Below are 13,357 nucleotides of genomic sequence, written 5' to 3'. Positions count from 1 at the left end.
TTCCTGGGCTTTTATTTCCTTACAAGGAGCGAAATGGGAGATTAAGGCAGTACATGTAAAGGCCCTGGTTCTGCCTTCATTGTTTCCGCCTTTAAATGTTTGCCAAGATATGGCTTATCTCAGACTGTTCTTGTTTGCTTTTCTTACAGACCAGTATTTAATTGCACAAATAACCCAACAGTCATGTTAACATAATGTATTCATTAACTATTTTAGCAGTTCCTCATCCATCACTGTGAATATTAGAGCTTGACCTGGACACAGAAGCTATTGTCTTTAAGGACAAGCATCTATTTGGTTTACAGTTCATTCAACTGAATTAGCTTGAAGTGATGATAAGCACAGCTGAGGTTATTTAAATGTGGAGGAATATAATCTGAAACTCCAGATTTATATTTTCTTTACACTGTGGAGTTGTCTGTAATTGCTATTGTCAAATGTAGTTTTGAAAGAGCACAATGGAAAGCTGCATTTTCTTATTTTTACTTCAAGTGATTTTGCAGCTGCAACACTTTTCAATACCTGCTTTTAAATTTATACATGTTCTGTGAGAGAGCAGACCTTCCTTCCTCAGCAAAGATGGTGCTTCTGGTACAGCAGAACTAGAACTAATCCTCTACAGTGCAGTGGGAGGACCCAGGGACATAGCTCCATATCCCAGGGGCTGATGGTATTCTGGCACTTGGGGATCACGGTGAGAGGCAAGTCACATATCAAATAGCAGAAAAATATGAGGAGTAAGGGTTAAAAATCACAAGGAATAAAAAACTATTTCTCTAGATTCTCTGGGGAAGCACTGTGTCTTTTCTTACCGTCTTTACGCGCGCCTTTTCCTTCTCATACATGTTTCCAATCCAGTTCACATCCACAAACTGAATGCCTCATACAGCTTGGCAATTCTTTGTTGGTGGATAAATTCAAAGCATTGCTTGTCTACCAGTCTGTAGATTTAATAATTTAGCTGTAGAAAAAAAAGGAGCACTGTTTTGTTTTTTTTTTTTTACCATTTAGAATAGAAGAAGGTTCGTTCCTGAACAGAGGAGAATGAGTTCAGAATGAGTTCTGCTGTAAAAGTCCGAGGTCAAGCCAAAGAGTTCAGTCCTTGCTACTGTCATGCCAGAACCTTTTATAAACTCTGATTTCACACCAATATATAGATGACTACTCTTGGTTGTACTTTCTTAACTGGATTTTTTCATGTAAAAACAAATACGCGTCTTCCCAGTCTCATGGCAGAGCACTGGGTACAAGCTGCAAACACTCTCGGGTAACTTTCATGTTTAATTTACAATTGCAACACCCAACCTCACCCTGACATTTATAATCTTCTCAAGAAGTAATAGATCATAATAACTGTTTTTATATCCACCAGAATTTTAGAAGTCAAATTTTCACTGTGTGTAGTACATAAATGGACATAAGATATAAACCATTTAATAAAAATGTTTACATTTTAAACTCCCAAAGGCTTCCCTGATGGTCCATGTTTACAATAGATTAGATTTATCATATAGCTACTTTATGAGGGCTCGGAAGTTACAGGACTGAGACTGAATCCATTTGGCTTGTTTCACTTTTGGACTTTCCCTTCTACTTAGCTGTCAAACAGCAGAAGTAGTATGACCCAGAGTTTTCTTGGTCAATGAAAAATAACTTTTAATATGCAACTTATCTCTTTCAACAGCATTTCCATTGACAAAACATTAGTGGTCTTCCAGGATAACTATAAATAACGTTTTTTTGGAGGGAGCGGGAGTGGGTGGGGGTTAAATGGCAGGATCATTCTGTACCTTTGGAGAAGTTATTTCCCAGTACAACTCTAAGTCAATAATGCAACTGTTGGAAAGTTTTTGATGCACTACTCACCAATTTTGCCATATGGTCTGTACCACCAAAATGCCTTCAGGCTTGTTTTGGAAGGTCCAAAGCAAAACATTTCTCACAAGCAAAAGAAGATTTGGGTGTTGTCAGGAAAGTTTTCACGGACAGTGAAAAACACCAGCAGCTTACTGAAATGCAGAGAAAAAAAGAACGACATGCAGTAATAAATCACAGAATCACAGAATGTTAGGGATTGGAAGAGACCTTGAAAGATCACCTAGTCCAATCCCCCTGCCCGAGCAGGAACACCTAGATCACATCACACAGGATCGCATCCAAGTGGGTTTTGAATGTCTCCAGAGGAGACTCCACAACTCCCCTGGGCAGCCTGGTCCAGTGTTCTGTCACCCTCTCCGTAAAAAAAAGTTTTGTCTCATATTTAAGCGGAACCTCCTATGTTCCAGCTTGCACCCATTGCCCCTTGTCCTATCATTGGATGTCACTGAGAAGAGCCTGGCTACATCCCCCTGACACTCACCCTTTACATATTTAAATAGTGTATAATGGACATAAAGACAACAATTGGCTCATGAGATTTAGTATTTTATATATAATACTTAATATTTAGTAATTATATATATGTTTAGTTACATTTCAATAAAATGAAATACTATTTTTCCTCTTGAAGAGAAAGATTACATGTATGGTTACAGTTCTGAAAAGCAAAAAGGAAATAAAATTAAGACACTTTGCAAAGTGCAATATCCAAATGAATTTCAAAGATGATTTTCATCTTTCTACAGTTAAATATATCTTAATTTTTTCTAAAACAATGAAAATATAAAATTTCCACATGCTCTATAGATTAAAATTTTTACCTACAACTGATTTTAGAGTACAATCTGATTCAATGACAGATATTCCAAAACATTAATATATCAAAGAAGATATTTATATTTACTTTGTGATGTTGTACAGTTAATGTGGTTTATTTATACATTTTATTAATCCTTATGTTTTATTTAATAAATTGTATAAAAATAACATAACACTGTTTTTATCTTATACATAATACATATTGGTTATTAGGTTTATTATATATTTTGTTAAATTCACTATCATCACTATAATCAAATTCATATTATTTATGAAACAAAAGTAATAGTAAAGTTATTATTAAAGGTAAAGAAAGAAATGGAACTTGAGGAGGGGGAGGAAGACAAGGGAGCAACCAAGGAGAACGAAGAAAATTTGAGTAGCAAAAAAAAAAAAAGAAAAAATTGCATGGGATACACGAGGACAGCTGTACAGGAAAGAAACAGAGAGAATGAGAGAATCAAATTCCATGAGATGGAGAATGCCATTCGGTATCCACTGAACTCAGCTGAATTTGGAAGCTGTTCATCATCTAACAGGACTATCTAGCATTTTCAAGAAAATAAATGCCAAATAAATGGAAAGCATAACTAGACATAGACTTGGAGGGACTGAGTCACAGAGATCAAATAATAAGGAAGCAAATAATGTATAGCAGGAAAGAAAGAAGAAAGGTTGAAAGGTCTTCAACAGGTTGAAGAGATAAGGGGGCAAATGATAGCTTGAAAAATGATAACCAGAAATCACCAGAAATCAATAATATTTCACAGAATGTTATTAGAGAGAGGGAGGTGGGAAAAAAAAATGGAGGGAGGGAAGGAATTTCATGGTAAAAAGTGAAAAAAATGGGAATGTAGGGAGAGAAACCACACGAGATACGAGAGAAATCCAGTGTGAAGCAAAATGCTGGTGAAGAAAAGAAGGAAATGTATAAAGATGGGTGGAGGCCTGGAGAAAATCCCAGTTGTCAGAGCTGCAAAAGAAGAGAATGAGAATGGAAATTTGAAGAAGAGTTAGCACAATAAAGAATAAAATTAGAGACAGAAGCATGAAAGAGATCAGTGCAAACATTCATTTATTTCAGAAATGAAGCTATGCTGTGCATATTTGTCTGTCTGAAAATATTTTTAGGGAAAAGCATTTTTCCTTTGTACAAGCAAAGGAGAAACAGTACAGCAAAAGAAATGGAGCAGCACTGCCTAATGTCTAATACACTTAACATTGATATTTTTCTGATCACCAACTCCTTGCCAGCCAGCTCTTTTCTAGTGAGTCCGACCTATGAATTTTTTCAATGCAGTAAACTCAATCGTGACCAAAGCTCACAGGCATGGGCACCAACCTTTCGTGCTTTTGATTGCTTGCTTGAATGGCTGCATTGGCCTAAGTAGTACTCTCCATTGAATTGAGCAACTTAACCTTTTGCACTGTGGCTAGTTCCACTGTCCCTTGTCAGGACACAAAACAGAGGGGCAACAGAGACTGGGATGAGGAAAAGAAGGAGCAGAAAACTGATGCTTCTCCATCCCTCGTCCACATGAAGGCCATAAAAGCTTCTGCTTCTCTCACTATGCGACATAAATGCTCACAGATGAAAAATGAAATGGAGGAAGCAGAAAGAAGGTTGACACTGAAAAACAGAGGAGATCCTTCATGATATTATGGAAGAGGCACAGAAATGGCAGAGAGATCATGGGTGGTGATCCTCTACTGGTGTGTCATGAGAACTGCAGTGCTGCCAGCTGGGTGGCCCACAGGTGGCCCATGGCTGCGGTCCATCAGGTATGCACATACCTCTCACTCCCACCCCGCCATCATGGCTGCCAGTTTCATTAATGCACCTGCTGAGGGCCCGCTGGGCTCCTCCGACTGCCCGAGGCCTTGGTGCAGGCAAGGTCCTCTGGCCGGTCAGAGCCTGTTCGAACTGGCCATGAAAAGAACTGGCAGTTCTCTACTGTGAGGGTACCCAAGCACAGGCACACATTGCTCAGAGAGGTTGTGGTCTCCCTCCTTGGAGATATTCAAAAGCTGTCTGGACATGGTCCTGGGCCACTGGCTCAAGGTGGCTCTGCTTGAGTGGAGGGGTTGGACCAGATGGCCTCCAGGGGTCCCTACCAACCTGTGGTTCTGTGAAGGCAATGACCTATCCCTTCCTTCTAGGAGGTGGTGGTCTTTGATGTCCAAGACCCTCTGTACCCATGAGGGATGAAGCAAAGGCTTGTGAGGTGGGGAGGACTCACAAGCCAGTGCCCCCAGTACTCCCATGGTTGCCCAGCTTCTGCTCTGTTTTTGAAGAGGTTCCCCATAGCCCATGTTCAGTCTCCTGAGCAGCTGGGGCAGGTTCAGTGGTCATAGCTGAACTCCAGTGACCTCAGAAAAGGACAGGAAGGGATGGGAGGCAGCTGAACTTACTTTTGCAGATGACAGCACTTGGGACTTTAGGAGGGGGGAAGTCAAGTAACTGTGCCCTGAGTGGAGCAGATGACACAGTTGGCCAAGTAAATGTGAAATACCTAGTCAGCCTGTTCTTTTCTCTGCATGAAAAATGAGAAGAGTGTTGCTATGAGGACTTGTTAATGTTTTTTAATAATCTGGAAAATAGAAACTTAGTAATTAATTACATATTATTAGTATTTATTCTCAAACTAGGATGGAAACTCTTCTGTCATAGATGATTCATGATAGTATGAAGCTGCCAGTGTCACCTATGATGTCAATTCCTTGGCAAGAGGGAAGCTTTCTAAAGTAGACTCTGAAATGACAATTTTTATCTTGATCATTCATCACAGTTTTCTTCATGGTCAAGAATGCCTTTCTCTGAATGATCATATTGTTGAGATAATTAAAACAATATAAAATAAATGGGATGAATAAATGTGTTTTTCTTACAAAACTCAGCATTGAACAAGGAGTATTATTTTGTGACTAGATTTCTGCATGCAGCAAGGGTGTTTATAGCAATACAGATGGCTTGTGATTCAACCTTAATTTAAGTTTCTGGCTAGATCATGCTTTGTATCAACTGGAATTATAATTTTAATACCAGTTCTGTATTTAATTCCAAAACTGTTGGAGTTGTGTATTTGTTTACATATTTTGATCCAAGATAAAATCTAAATGGCAGTAAATAAACAGCATCATGAAATCACTATTTATTTATCAGTACTAACAGAATTCATTTGGAGTGAACTAATTTTCCAAAAGGGGGTTTAAAGGTCTTGTGGGTTGTTTTGGTTTTTTTTATGTCTTTTTATTATTATTAATATTGTATTTATTTTCGAGCATTTAAACTTTATTAGCATGTTGCTGAAAATGCTGGATTTGTGGTGAATACTGTTCTCACTTGTGCCTTTCTGTGTAATAGGCTTTAAGTTAGTAAATACACTTCAGAAGTTATGGGCTCCAAGTACAGATATTTCCTTACAATCTTACCTTTTGGGAAAAGCACCCTGTGGAAATTTTCTTTTCTCCTCTAAAATACAGTAGTTTAATAGTTTTACTACTTTGCTCTGCTATTTTTATAGACTGATTATTGTATATAGATACATTATGAAAGTATATACCAGGAAGAAAGAAAATTTGCTTAAGCTGTAACAACATTACTAGTACAAGAACAATGGGGTATGACTAAACTATGAAAGCTGGAAATAAGCTTAGGTTACAAACTTTAATCATTGAAGAAGTGAGATTCTGCAGTAGATGCTTTGCAACAGATAGGGGGGCCAGAAGCCAAACTTATTTTAAGACACAACCTGACAGAAAAGTTTGACACACCGAAGAGGTGTCATGGGAGGAGGAGGCATGATTTTGGTGTTTTCCATGGTAGTTTACAATTTAAAGCCTGATGCTGTGAAAAGGGCCAGAACTATTTTAAGTATGAACAAGTAGCTTCCAGCCCTTTGATCTTTGACCTCTGCACCCAAATGAGGAGATGGCCTCAAAAATTGATAGTTTAAAAGCACTGGTTCAAAGACTTGTAAAAAAAAACAGGAGAAAATAGAGGCATTTCAGGGCAGACAAGAAATGCAAACTAAGGAAGAGAAAAAGCAACAAAAAGTACTTGACAAAATGGTGCCTTTTTGTTTGTGATAAACCTGCTCTTAATTCTCTCCACTTAGCACTTTGTTTCAGATGAAGAAAGGAAATAGACTTGCTGAAATTCATGTAATAATGATAAGCAGGGGAAGCAATGCCCCAAAACTGAGCTCTCTTTTTAGACCTCCAAATCCAGAATATTAAAATTATTAGGCTTTTTGCAAATCAGCTGTGGCACAAAGCTTAGGGGATACTCCTCAGATATCTCTAAAAGAAGCATAGTGGGACAAATTTAGGCAAGTTCTTAGTATGTGCTTTTTTATTCCTGAAAGTGAAGTAAACAGCTAATAGGATGTTCCCCTCACTTGTTTATAACCAACCACCAGACTGTGAGCATGCATTAGCAATTTCAGTAAGACTAAACAGTAACAATGAAGGTTCATGTTTCTTAGGAAAGAAAGGGAAGGAAAACACAAAGATGTGAATTTAAGGAAGCACATTTCAGTACCTTTATAGTGTATGTTATACTTTACCTATAATTTAATGTAGGAACAAGAGGAGTTCAGGAGAGATGACGATTTCTTAAGCAGTCTGTTATATCAACTATTACAATGAGGAAGAAGAAAGAAAATGTACCGAGATGTTTTTAGGCAGATTTGAAGTTCTCTATTTTCCTCAAAACACATGGCACCATCCAAATTAGGCCAAATTATGACCAGTGTTAATCAATAACCTAAGAATATAGGCCAAATTCATAGAATAAAATATATCTTCCTCTAGTTAACTATGTCAAAAGTTATCAGAACTGAACTTTAAAAAATTTTTAAAAACTTTAAAAAAGTTATCAGAACTGTTAGCTGAAATACAAAGCAGAAGTATATATTAATTCGTCATTGTTTGTTGGGCTACTTCTGTTACAGGCCTGGAAAAGTTTTCAGAAATCATACCTCATCTTCCTTACACACACTGTATCAGTCAGACTCCAGAGACCAAAGGGAAAAAATAATCTATCATGTACAAAAACTCTGTTTTAAACACAGCAGCAAGGTTCACTTTCAAACAGAGGTACTACCATTTGGAAAATTATCTAGTGTTTTCTTAAAGCTACTTGAACAGACAGTGTGGAGTCATTGCCACTTGAGAAAATTATGCAAATGCCTTACCCAAACACTTCTGACCATAAACCACGTACTTGTACTGAGCTCCTTTTGGTAAGCACAATGGATACACTTCATCAGCAAATCTTCAAGTGTAGTCATGTAAACCCCATAAACATTTGGCATGGCTAGGCTAGAAAGGAAAATTCCACATGCACTCACCTGAAATCTAGCTGTCTCCCATGTAGTACAGTTAAGAATAAGACAGTTGCTAAAATAATATATGTAGGTGTTTAATGGACTTTTCTCCAGCTTAAGGAATGAAGAAATACATGTTCCCAAACAGCTAATTAGCTCCATTTTTAAATCTGTCCCATGTTCAATATTTCATTGCAAGCAGAGAAGTGAAAAAGCTTAATATAAAAACTACACAAATAAGCACTTGCACTTCTGTTGAACTTTCCAGCTGGTGACGTTGGGGAAGCTCTGGAACAGTGGGAGCCAGATTGAACAACCACTGCTTATTATTTTGAACACTTTTTCAGAAGTCACATTGAACCTAGTCAGGCCACTTCCAGAGTAAGTTCGGTGAACGAGAAATTTACAATTGGTAGCCAGTGAATTAACTGGTCTGATCTAAGTTTTAGATAGTCTGAATATGAGACTCAAATAATAAAACTCAGAAAATGTTAGTGCAACTATAGAAGAAAAAAAAAAGTTTCCACAAGCTTTTGTAAAATTAAACTTTTGCTTTTGGATAAATTACCAATCTATCAGACTGATCACTGTCACACCATGCTCTATCAGACATGCCCATTATATGCAAGTGGTTTAAGGAATTTTATTATGTGAAAATAACCTGTTTCTAAACCTTACCTTTGTACATTACTCCCACATGAATTGCATTATATATGGACATTATATATTATATATGGACATTAACTGTGGGCCTGACCTCAGAGGTCCTAACTGCCCACAGTCTTACTGAGTTAGGCAAGAGCTTTAAATTCCCAGTAGCCTTGATAATTAGACTGATACATTCTCATATGCAGTCACGCAAAGAGCATTGTGTTAAGATGAAGTATTCACAATATTAAATGGATCTCTGTTATTTAAGGTCTGGAGAATTGGCACTGTCCTTTGCAGATTACTGCAAGAAACTTTGTTATATTTATCTGTGATGGAATTTGAGTGTTGAAGAAATGTAAAGTTAGAAATATGCATGTATTTTCCTCATGGAAAGCTAGGAAATACCAAAAGTATCTGTCATATCAATTACAGCTAATGCCAAGCAGCTATTATTACCAAGAACTTTGCATTAGAGCATATAAAACTTGATAAATTCCCTACTTTCTTAAGCTCAGCAAGCGATTACTTTAAATTAAACCATTTTGCTAGCCAGAATCAGTCTGTGCAACTCCAATATCCTTACACAAAGCACCGTAAATACAAATGGCAGCAGCGATATAATAGGCAACATTAAAATAGGCCATTATCTCATGGAAAAAAAATAATATATGTATATATAGAGAGAGAGAAAAGTCTGCATAAGGTTTTGCCCTTTATTCTTGTTTTGAAAAGGTTTGAAAGGGACACCACCGCCCCTCCAATTTTCCTATTCCCATAGTCAAAGCTAGGACTCTACCAGCTCTGGTAAAACTGTTAAAATAAGGAAGCATTCTGTTTCTGTTTTTTCTCATTTGTGACACAAGTATTTAACTCAATCCTACTGTATTCTTACAGTATTAGTGTTAATGAATATGTCTCATTTAGTTTTGTTAAGCACCTTTAGACTGCCAAATGGCCAGTACTGTTGAAGTACACCATATAATTGTGACACAGTAACATTAGACAATGTCAGCCTCCTATTCCAAAATTCAGTTCTGTGGTTACATGTCAACAGGACACAACATTACAAAAAGTGCCCACAGCCAGCAGGAGCCTGGGGAACTGCAGGTTACAGGGCAAACATCCCAGATTAGAACCACTCCTGTGCAAACAAACACAAGATGAAGGACTGCAGTGTAGCAGGACAAAACCACTTTTGAGGCAAGGTCCTGTGGAGAGATTAATTATAATACACATAAAAACATAACATTTATTAATACCTAATAAATCGTTAATGGACGTAAGCAGGGAAGTTACTTACTGCTGTCTTGGATTCATGTTCTAAACTGTGGCCGAAATAGAGTATCTCCTTAAACATAATCATTATTGAATGGGTCAATGAACCATGTAAAAATAATACTTGTTTCCTAGCATAAAGAATCCCCAACAAAATGTTGTTTAGTTATGCTCTCACACACAATAAGCAAAGTCTATCTGCTCATCACAAGACTACATCCCGTGATTGTATCTCCTCCACAACACAGTATTACATGCACTGCAGCATAGCTTTCTATCATCAGCTGTGGATTTATTCTTTATTCAAAAACAAATACAATGAGATTGTCTTTGACAATGAGAACTGATTACCTTATGGTAATCAGTACGCTAACACAACTTAGCTTTTTGCAGGTCCTGTTTCAGAGTCTCCATAAATGTTTTCCTGGTTCATTTTCTCTCCCATAACATGATGGTGCTGAAGCATCAGTAGGAAGCATTAAGCCAAAGCCTACATTTCAAATCTAATTCTTGCTGAGGCAAGAATTCTGCCTCTTCCTTACAGTCCTTGCTCCATAGAAAGCTCTCTTGGTGTTTCCTTTATGCAACATAATCTGTATGAACCAAAACACCTTTTGCAGTTTGGAAGACCAAGAAAAGTTTTTCAGTCTTTCCTCAAGGCAGTTGGTCTGAGGAAAAAAGGTATCTCCAGTCTTTAAATAATAATACCTGCCTCTTTACTTCAAGATGTATGAAAGAAATTTCATGGCTGATCTGACTGGTACCTTGACTTTATTGTCCCTGCTCTGAAGAGGCTGTCTTTGGGCTGTCTTGTGAATGTCAAGCACAAATGACTTAGCCTTGTGTCCTTTTTTTCCTTCCGTGTCTTTAAGAAAAAGATATGAATGTGTTTGAACATGTTGGGCACCTAGCTGTCCAAACACTTTGAGGGATTTCTGAGTTTAAGCATTGCCACTCGTGTTGGGTTAGAAGCTTGGTTTGCTTCTCCTCCCATGTTTCACACAAGGCTTGGGGATTGCAATGAATTTCATACAGTTACGGCTGGACTTCCACCTCCATGTGCTGCTACAAATGGACAACTGCAGTCTCAGCTGATGTTGCCGGTGCTGCTGTTCTGCCAGCCATTTAGGGAAGATTTTCATCTTTCCCTTTGTGCAAAAGAATCCTGAGAATTTCTTATAACACAAAAGAATTGGCAGAACATATATCCAGTATATCCAGTATTAAGAAAATTAAGTAAGCACAGTTATCTTTTAGCTTTTATGTACATATATATATATATGAGAAATCTGTTGTCTTTTTATTTGCTTAAGTTTCCTTATATCACAGTCACAATTTACACAACAATAGAAAAAATTAAATCAGCTATAGCTTTTTGGTTCTCTTTCAAGTCCAAAGAATAAAAAAAATTATGATGCTGTTCTGGAGTCAGTCCTAAACATACATTCTTGGGACTTGTTTTAAAAAGCTTCTTTATTCCAAAAATAACTCCATATTCCAAAATTGTTGATTCAGTATGTGCTGCCCATCTTAAAAGCTTAAACAGCTTTTAAAAACTTAAGCTCTGCATGTATTCTTTGTTTCTGAAAGGTATTGTGAAGCTTTCATCGTCTCTGTAACAGGTTGATTAAAACAAAACTTTTCAAGGCAAAGACTTAAAACATGACTCATGGCATAATGACTTTAAAATCAAATTCAGATCTGATGTAAGTAGATGCATCGCTAATTTTTTTGTAATAATGACTCATACCAGCTCTGACTGTGGCTCTATTAGAAACTACAATCTTGATACCTCCATTACTGCAACATTGGCCAATTTTGTTTCCTCCTTAACTTTTAATGGCTTCTGCCTCTGTGTTTTAGAGCAGTCTGAGTTAGCACAATGGAAGGGTCCACAACTCATTAATGCACCAGATTTGGACAAAGGGCATCTGGCCTCAACTAGCACAGACTGCCTGTGAGTTCTCGTCTCTGAGGCTATTTCTATTAAAGGAGTCAACAAGCTAAGCAATAAGTCCTTCTACTGCCTCTGGCTCTGGGGTGCAATCCAGACCTCTAGTTTGGTGTCAGGCTTATGATAAGGTGTCTGAGGAGAGTTATGCAGCTCAAAGCAGATGTACATTTCTGAACAGCAGTCCAACTTAAATATCTGTATTAGGGAGCAGGCTTCACTATGCAGTCAAGAGACGTATTTCTTCACAGTCTTTCCCTCCACTGGTTTCAGTTCAAGTGAGAGATAACAAATACATCCCACAAAGTGGCAATCCAGGAACCTTTGTCCACCACAGGACAGCCACCCACAGCTAAGCAAGAGAAGATGATGGTGCTTCTCTGCTGCTAGACACCTACTACAGTTCATTTGTCCCCTAGAATCTGAATTCCTTCCTCTTCCTGTACCCATGTTACGCACCTAAAAATATTATTTCCATGAAGTCAGCATTTGCTAACTCCATTTTTAAATACAGCTGCCAGAGAAGGCTGTGTGGCAATCCCTGCTCTCCATAGCATTGCTGAATGACTGCAGTCTCAGCCTTCCACTTGTTCAAACCATGCTTAGTCAAAGGAATTGCTTCTGACTCCTCCAACACCAGACGCATTTTGTGCTCATAAATCAGGCAAAAGAGGGAGCCGGACTCTGCAGCCTACTGCATAGGGCACATATCTACAAAGGAGGAGCTTTTCTCTCTACTTCTGACTCTTACCAACTTCATATTCAGTTGGGGAGATTTCACTTTCTGTGAGGTAAATGCCTCAGCAACCAGGTGACAGAAGCAGTGGTCTTCTCACACCTGGTCTAGCCCCATGAATGATGTATTTTCTGTTGCACACAGACGTCACCTGCTAAAACACTTGAAGTTAGGTAACCTTTCTGAATAAAGCCCTAAACGAGCAATTTTCAGGATAGCAACACTTTCTCAACAGACAGAACTTTTTGTCCAGTTTAAATGCAGGAGCATTCAGCTTCTGACTTAAATGATCAACTAATGATGCAGATTAAATAACACAGCACCAAATATGTCTGTCCTCAAGCCTCTACATCCAGTGTTAGCAATGGTATCGTATCCTGCTATAAAGCTACCAAAAGACAGCAGCCGATGATGTCTTACGTAGAAACAGAGTGAAGGGGAACACATACCCACACAGAACTATTCTAGTAACACCAACAGTCCGACTTGTTCCCTCTCTGCATGATCCCCAGCTCTGCCTGAAAAGTAATTTCCTTTAGAGAAGCTACTTCTTTAGTCATAGATAGGCATGCAAAGAACATCTTTAATCCTTCCCAGGCTGCTGGTGGGGACTGTATCTGCCTTCAGAGGGATTTAGACAGTGTTTACAATCCTATAAGCATCTCAAAAATTGCACAATAAAGCAGAGTTTGGACCAAGAAAGGATGATTATCATTT

This window comes from Anser brachyrhynchus (assembly GCF_964034855.1).
Source record: "Anser brachyrhynchus genome assembly, chromosome: 2".
In the NCBI taxonomy this organism is placed as follows: Eukaryota; Metazoa; Chordata; class Aves; order Anseriformes; family Anatidae; genus Anser; species Anser brachyrhynchus.
Note: the sequence above shows the minus strand (reverse complement) of the source record.